General features: G+C 36.9%; 1 non-coding gene and 1 pseudogene across 1 annotated transcript; one reads left to right on the plus strand and one right to left on the minus strand.

The window, feature by feature from the left end:
- Positions 1 to 6,108: 6,108 nt before the first annotated feature.
- On the minus strand, positions 6,109 to 6,181 carry TRNAK-UUU (transfer RNA lysine (anticodon UUU)). The gene has a single exon. It is a non-coding gene; the product is annotated as a tRNA-Lys (tRNA).
- Positions 6,182 to 7,600: 1,419 nt separating this feature from the next.
- Positions 7,601 to 8,532, plus strand: LOC129560403 (olfactory receptor 10AG1-like; annotated as a pseudogene).
- The last annotated feature ends 247 nt before the right edge of the window (positions 8,533 to 8,779 follow it).

An 8,779-nucleotide genomic window follows, 5' to 3' on the forward strand; every position in this document is an offset into this window, starting at 1 on the left:
TTGTAGTATTTGTTTAACCAGAAAAGTTTAACATCAATGATTTTTCTTTTAAAGCCCTATAATGTTAGATTCCTTTTCAAGAGGACTTTCTTGTTGGCTCAGATGGTAAAGAGTCTGCCTGCAGTGCAGGAGACCTCGGTTTGACCCCTGGGTCCGGTAGATCCCCTTGAGAAGGGAATGGCTACCAATGATTCCAATATTCTTGTGGGAAAATTCCATGGACAGAGGAGCCTGGTGGGCTACGGTCCATGAGAATAAAGAGTTAGACACAACTGAGCAACAAATACTTTTCAAAATAGTGTTTCTTCAGAAATAATACTGCGTTTCATTGATGGTAGTATGCAAACACTTTTAAAACATTTTAAAAGAAGCCAATTACTGCCTTCTTCAGTAAATTTTCTTACATTTAGAATTTTCTTCAAAACTGCCTCAACTATTTTAATAACTTGATACATTAAAACTGACAATACATTTCAAAATTCTTTGAGTCATTTATTTCACTAATTTTCTAACAGAATAATAAAGATGTTGCCTGAAATACAGTCTAACTTGTCAAGTTTAATATATTATCTTGATAACCTGTAAATATTCGGGCTTTATAAACTTGATATTTAAGATGTGATTAGCTAAGAAAATCAATCTAAAATGTAAACAACACTTTTGTTGTAAGATGTTAGGTGTTGCAAATGTCTTTCTAAGTCATTTTTTCCCTCCAAAACAAATAGTGTTCTTTAAGTGGAAATAGATTTCTTTTGGCTTGGGAATTAGTTCTCTCCCGTATCACTGTATAAGTGAACCAGCTCGTTATACTAGCCATTCAAGTATTTTGGAAAGCCACCAAGAATACCCCGGCCATAGCATTCCTTTTCAGTGATGTCTTACTCTATTCGGAAGTGCTTTAAATAACAAGGCGACTGACTCCAAGATTCTTGCCTGGAGAATCCCACGGACAGAGGAACCTGGCGGCCTACAGTCCATTGGTTCACAAAGAGCTGGACATGACTGAAGCTACTTAGTATGCAAGCACATAAATATCCTAGGGGAATTAGGACATTGAATGTTGATGAAGGTATGGAATCTACAACATTTAAAAAATTTCCCAACACAAATGTGACTAACTGATTTTTGGCAAAGGTTCAAAATCATTCAATATATTAAAAAAATATTGTCTTTCTAAAGTTATTAAAGCATTGCACATGCAAATCCAAAGAAGCAAACAACAACAACAACAAACCCTGAACTTCTATATAAACTATAAAACCTTATTTAAAAATTAACTCAAAATCGATCGAATGAGGCAGAGAAATGGTGATGCCGTCCCCCCATCTCGTCCTCTGTTGCTCCCTTTCCCTCTCGCCCTCAGTCTTCTGCAAACATGTACACATGCACACACAAACACACAGAGATGCGTTTCCAGAAACTGGATGCATGATTCTGGGTGTGTGTGCATGTGTGTGTGCTCAGTTGCTTCAGTCGTGTCTGATCCTTTGTGATCCTCAGGAAGCCCCAAATGGTTTGCTGTAGTTTCTGGTTGAATATAACAATTGAATATTTTAAAATTAATGTATATTAACGGATACATAGATTAGATATGTAGATACAGATATAATATCCTGTGACTTCCCAGGTGGCGCTAGTGGTAAAGAATCCATCTGCCAATACAGGAGACCTAAAAGATGCAGGTTCAATCCCTGGGTCGGAAAGATCCCCTGATAGTTTGTGAGTTTTGAGAAATCAGTCCATTTCATCTTACTGGCAATTTTATAGACACAGAGTTATTAAAAGCATCTTTATTAACCCTTTAATAATATCTGTAGATTTCAATGTGCCAACTCTCATTTTTTGTGTTTAATGCATGTGATATGTCTTTTTTCATTGTCTATTTTTTAAAAATCATATCTACTTTATAAAATTTACAAAGTATCAGCTTTTTACTTGATTGCCTTTCTCTATTTTTTTGTTTTTAGTTTTAGTGATTTCTACTCTTTTTGTTTTTTCTTCCTTCTGTTTGATTTAGATTTATTTCACTATGACTTTTAGAATTTATTGTGGTGAAAATTTAATTTATTGACTTAAGATGTTATTTTAATATTCTAAGTGTTCAGTACTATAATATTTTATTTAAGTACTGCTTTGGGTGCGTCTCATAGATTGTGATATATTACATTTATATTAAGTAAAAATGTAGATCAATAAGAGGAAGACCTCCAGATACTTGAAAAGTTGCATAACATATAACCCTTCAATAGTGATAGCTTTCAATGCATGGACAAAATATTTCTAAAATGTATTGTTCTCGCTCTCTTTTCATTATTCTTTATACAAGTCTATTTATTTCTGCTCACATGTGTGCATGCTTAGTCATCTCTGCGACACTCTGGACTGTAGCCCACTGGGCTCCTGCTTTCAGCTTGTACACCTGAAGAGGAATGAGTGTGTGTTCCCTTCCCCTTACTCCCCTTTCTGTAGTCCAGGAGACGGTGAGGTCTACCTGCTTAGTTTGAACGTGGAGATGGAAAATTCATATGGAACATGATCTAACTGTCCCAAGTCTTCTAGATTTCTTACTTTTGAATTTTTAATGACAAAGACGATTCTCTTCAAGACTTTATTCACTTAAATCTTTTTTAGAACATCTTTATTTTTATTTTATAGCATCAGTAATATGTAATCATAATTTTCTGATTTTACAAAGCTTCCATTTCTTGATAATCACAAAATAACAGGAAAAGAGGTAGAAAATTTTAAGGACTAATATGGACAGATATGATTTTGGTTATCGTACCAAACTCCTCCAGTGTCAGACAGAAAGGTTTAGTTTAATTAAGAAGTGACATGGGGAACAAGCTGATCCCAAGGGTAAATAATATTTTCTATTTAAAGAGCACTATTTTTTATGAGAAGGAATATATTATAGACTGTGGTTAGCCTCTGCTCCAAATAAATGTAAATTGCCAAAACAAAAAAGTCTCACTTTTTTTCTGTCTTTTAAGTCTATCTATAAAGGTAAGCATTTAATTTAGCTTCAATTCAAACAGGTAAGCATGAATTATTTTTTCCAATAGCAGATTTAGCTTTACAGATATCTATGTATATTTAGCATCAGCAAAAAAGCATTTCAGAAGAATTAAAAATAGATCCTTTCTCCTTACTGTTAATGAATTTAGAAAACCTGATTCAGATAATCTTTTTACTTTTCTGATTCCCATCATTATATTGTCAAGTGAGAAATTACAGTGTACTTTGTAATATGCATGTGTGCACTCAGTGGCTTCAGTTGTCTGACTTTTTGGGAACCTATGGATTGTAGTCCACAAGGCTCCTCTGTCCATGGGATTCTCCGGGCCAAGAGTACTGGAGTGGGTTGCCATGCCCTTCTCCAGGAGATCTTTCTGCCCCAGGGATTGAACCCACGTCTCTCATCTCTTACATTCCAGGCAGATTCTTTACTACTGAGCCACCAGGAAATGTCTTGTAATGTTTTTGGCCAATATATCAAAGATTAAAACCTCATTATCATTATCATCAGTCATCTTAAGTATTAAAATTTATTAAGTGATTACTACATAGTAAGCATATATTTAAGTAGGTTGCTGCTGCTGCTGCTGCTAAGTCACTTCAGTCGTGTTCGACTCTGTGTGACCCCATAGATGGAAGTCCACCAGGCTCCCCCGTCCCTGGGATTCTCCAGGCAAGAACACTGGAGTGGGTTGCCATTTCCTTCTCCAATGTGTGAAAGTGAAAAGTGAAAGTGAAGTCGCTCAGTCGTGTCCGACCCCTAGCAACCCCACGGACTGCAGCCCACCAGGCTCCTCCATCCAGGCAAGAGTACTGGAGTGGCGTAATATTAAATCAGGATGTATCACCAAAAATTTTTAAAAATTATTTAACTAAGTTGTACGATAGTAAAAGGAGTTATTAAAATGTGTTCACATCCAATACCAAGGGAATCATTTGTTTGTTAAAATTAAATTTTATGCAAATGAATGAGAAAATATTAAACTAATATTGGCATGTTTTCCTTTCTATCCTAAAGGAAGCAAGCTTCAGAATTGCATTCACCAATTTTAGGTTTTCATTTCCTATTTCAAATTGATTTCATAAACTTGCTCTAAACAGTATTAAATGCATTGTGATGTAGCTGATTTACATGATATCATAATCCCTACATCAAAGAAAATTGTTGTTTCAGTGGAAATACTAGAACAATAAACATGAATTATTTGAACAAAAACAAAAGTGGCTCTATTTAGATGAATTATATAGTGATTTTCTCTTTGAGTTGTATAAAGAGAAGCATTGACAGTTTTCAGAAGTCAGAGAAATCAACAAATATGTCACAAGATTTGAGGAAATCTTTGAACCTGAGATTGAGTTTAGAATATAAGTACAGTTTGTATAGAATTTTGAATAATTATAATATTTCTTACTTTAGAAATAGTTTTATAGTGACAATTCTATTTATTATTCATAAAAAGTTTCCATTTGACAAATAAAAAGTTGAGACAAAATATTTTAATAAATGTGGAACACTTCATTCTTGATATTAAGTTTTGCTTTCTTTTCCTGGCTTTTCTTTGACATCTTAGTTTCAGTATGCTTTTCAAATGTACTATCTTACCTGAACAGCAAGGAATAATTTACAAAGGGGATTAAAAAATGAGAGAAAACAGCAGATACAATAAAAAGAATAAAGCAGATGGCAGTTTCTGCTGGAAATAGATGCACCTATCAAATGTAGGTGCGTGCTGCTTGCTAAAAAGATTGACGATTCATTCAACAAACAATTTTAATCAGTATCCAAGTAGTACACTCTACATTGATTTAAGTATGTGAATAAAATTTGGTAAAGGTGTTGGGACAAGGTATTGAAAAAAGGAGGCATGATTGCATAGACTCATATATGATGCATCTGTCAGCCACTAGCTTCTGACAATTTAAAAGACTCATTCACAGCATTTTTGCATTGCTACCAATCACATTTTTATTGAGAGAATTGTATAATAATGGAAAAATTTGAATATCTTTAGTACTATAATGTGTAATTTAAGATATTGTAGATGGTATATATATAAATAGTATATGGCTTCCCTGATGGCTCAGATGATTAAGAATCTGCCTGCCATGCAGAAGACCTGGGTTTGACCCCTGGGTAGGGAAAATCCCCTGGAGAAGGAAATGGCAACCCACCCCAGTATTCTTGCTTTTGTATGGACTATTGGTTCTGCCCCATGTTAGTCTACATTTTTGCAGCAGAAATCTTGACTTTGTCCTCACTTAATACCCTGAGAATATGTAGTTAGTTGTGTATCTTATTTTCAGTGACTTATTTTCTATTGACTTTCAAATAAGTTAACTAAAAGTGTTAGTCGCTCAGTCGTGTCCAACTCTTTGTGACCCCGTGGACTGTAGCCCACCAGGCTCCTCTGTCTGCGGGATTCTCCAGGCCAGAATACTGGAGTCGGTAGCCATTTCCTTCTCCAGAGGATCTTCCCAACCCAGGGATCAAACCAGGGTCTCCTGCATTGTAGGCAGATTCTTTAACATCTGAGCCACTGGGGTATGGCTAAATAAGTTAACACATAATATGAAAAATACATGTATAACATGCTGAAAACAATGAAGTGATTTACTACTTCTGCAAGAATAAGTAAAAAGAGTATAATTTCTAAATATACACACATGCATGCCCCACCAAAATGTATGCTTGATCTCTAACAGGAAAGAGAGGAAGGAGAGATTTACATTTTCAGTGGGAATTCATGTTTATACTTTGGAAGTGAAGTGAAGTGAAAGTCTCTAGTTGTGTCTGGCTCTTTGTGACCCCATGGACTATACAGTCCATGGAATTCTCCAGGCCAGAATACTGGAGTGGGTAGCCTTTCCCTTCTTCAGGGGATCTTCCCAACCTAGGGATCAAACCCAGGTCTCCTGAATTGTGGGCAGATTCTTTACCAGCTAAGCCACAAGGGAAGCCTAAGAATACTGGAGTGGGTAGCCTATACATTCTTCAGCAGATCTTCCCAACCCAGGGGTCAAACCGGGGTCTCCTGCATTGCAGGCGGATTCTTTACCAGCTGAGTTATCAGGGAAGCCCAAAATAACCTTCGCCTGAACAGGGACTTGAACCCTGGACCCTCAGACTAAAAGTCTGATGCTCTACTGACTGAGCTATCCGGGTTCTTATACCTTGGGGGGAAATTCCAAAGAAGCAATCAAACTGATTCACCAGTCCATTCTAAAGGAGATCAATCCTGGGTGTTCATTGGAAGGACTGATGCTAAAGCTGAAACTCCAATACTTTGGCCACCTCATGCGAAGAGTTGACTCACTGGAAAAGACTCTGATGCTGGGAAGGATTGGAGGCGGGAGGAGAAAGGGATGACAGAGAATGAGATGGCTGGATGGCATCACTGACTCGATGGACATGAGTTTGAGTGAACTCTGGGAGTTGGTGATGGACAGGGAGGCCTGACATGCTGTGATTCATGGGGTCGCAAAGAGTTGGACACGACTGAGCGACTGAACCGAACTGAACGTAGAAGTTAATGAATCACATTTAGTGGAAGAAATGTACTATGCATTGCCCATAAAGATCTACAAAAAAAATAAAAGAAGCTAGTAATATAGTTAAAATAATAAGAAAAATGCAAAAGAGATGGGAAATCTCAACCTATCTCATTCACATACATGACTAACACAAACACATGCAAAAGAGAAAGAATGAATAAGTTGAATGGGATCATCAGTAAAACAGCAATTGCTGAGGATGTGGGTAATTTAGGAAGATCTCACAGCTGAGTCGTGGCTGGTGTCTCTTTCATGCAGTGAGTGAGAGGTGAACATTCTAGCTAGCACTGCTTTTGTGAACATAAACCTGGATGGACTTGCCTCTTACATCTCGAGTGTTCCTGGGCCAAAAGAACAGCTTAAAATTCCTTTTCTCTCAACTGAAAAATCTGAATAGAACGTATCACTACTGATTTATGGACTTTACACTGAAATATACATGTTTGAAAACTAGTAACATCCCATAATATTATATAGTCAGCTCATCAGTTTTATTTATAAGAAAAAAATGAAATATGTAGAATGCCAGTGCCAAACAAGACTTTGGATATACCATAGGAAAACCAACACTTTAAAAATTAACTATATTCATCCATAAAACTATCTTAGGTCACTTACAATATATTTCACCATGCAATCAAATTAACTTTCAATTGATAATAATTAAACACAGAATTGAGAGGTGAAGAGAAAAACACAGGGTGAAAGAGTAAAATCACCATGTAAATGAATTTAACTCGAATTTTTGCATTTTTGAGCATTCAGATGAAGAGCAAAATTATAATCACATATCTTCAGAAAAAGTGATAATTCATGGCAGAAAATAAAGTTTAAATGGAAAACTTTTCTTACAAATTGATTTAATAATGATTAAAAATGTAATTCACGACATGTTAGACACCTAGCAATTACAGGCTTGTTTTCTAATGGAATTGGAAAAAATGAATGGTGTACCATCTTTTATATATATAAGGACACAAAAGCCAAAGAAAGTGAAATAACAGTATCTTTGATTGAATCATTCCCACAGATGAAATATGAAGAGATGGAAGCAGAAGACAACATGTCCACAGTGATACAATTTGTACTCCTGGGGGTTTCTGACCTTCCAAACCTCCAAGGGTTTATTTTGGGTGCTCTCCATCATTATCTTAACTGGAAATAGTCTCATAATAATACTAACTAGGCTTGACCTTGCACTGCACAAACCCATGTACTTCTTCCTGGCAAATTTTCCTCCTTGGAAATCTGTGACGTGTCTATCACTTTCCCTAGGATTCTGGTGAACCTTTGGGCTCAGGACAGAAGCATTTCTGTGCTGGACTGTTTTGCCCAAATATACTTCTTCTTTTGCCTCGGAACCACTGAGTGCTTCCTCCTGGCGGCGATGGCCTATGACTGCTGCATGGCCGTCTGTGACCCTCTGCACTACCCCCTGGTCATGACCCCAAAGGTGTGCCTCCAGCTGGCTGTGGGCTCCTGGGTCAGTGGGATCCCAGTGCAGATGGGGCAAACGTGCCAGATCTTCTCTCTGCGTCTCTGTCATTCGAACGAGATTAACCACTTCTCCTGTGACATCCCCCCATTTGGAAGCTGGCCTGCGGAGACACTTTTGCACATGAGCTCTCAGTCTATGCAGTAGCTCTGTTATTTGTTGTCGTCCCTTTTTTGTTGATCCTTGCCTCCTATAAACAAATCATTTCCACTATTCTGAGGTTGCCAACAGCCAGACGACAGGCTAAAGCCTTCTCCACGTGCTCTTCTCACCTGTTGGTTGTGCTTTTATTCTTCCGATCTGCTGCCATTACCTACTCAAGACCAAAATCCAGTCATTCTGCAGGAACTGACAAACTGTTCTCTCTATTCTACACCATGGTGACTCCGATGTTCAAGCCTATGATATACAGCCTTCGGAGCAAGAATGTGATTGCAATACTGAGAAAATTATTACTTAAAAAATAATGTGGTGATATTAATTATAAATGTTTTAACTGTTTGCTAAACAGTTAACAGAGAAACATTTTCAGCTTCTATTTTCCCTCTTTAAGGAGTTAGCCACTTCTATTCTCAGATGCACTTATGAATACTTTAGAAAATGAATCCACAATTTACTGGGCTTGGATATATACCAGATAAATGAGTTGTCAATTCTCCATGACTGAGGAATAATCCTGCCTCATGAATTACATAGTAATTTACATATTAAAAA

This window comes from Moschus berezovskii, chromosome 16 (genome assembly GCF_049115385.1).
Source record: "Moschus berezovskii isolate FMDL1 chromosome 16, NW_MosBer_1.0, whole genome shotgun sequence".
NCBI classification, from domain to species: domain Eukaryota; kingdom Metazoa; phylum Chordata; class Mammalia; order Artiodactyla; family Moschidae; genus Moschus; species Moschus berezovskii.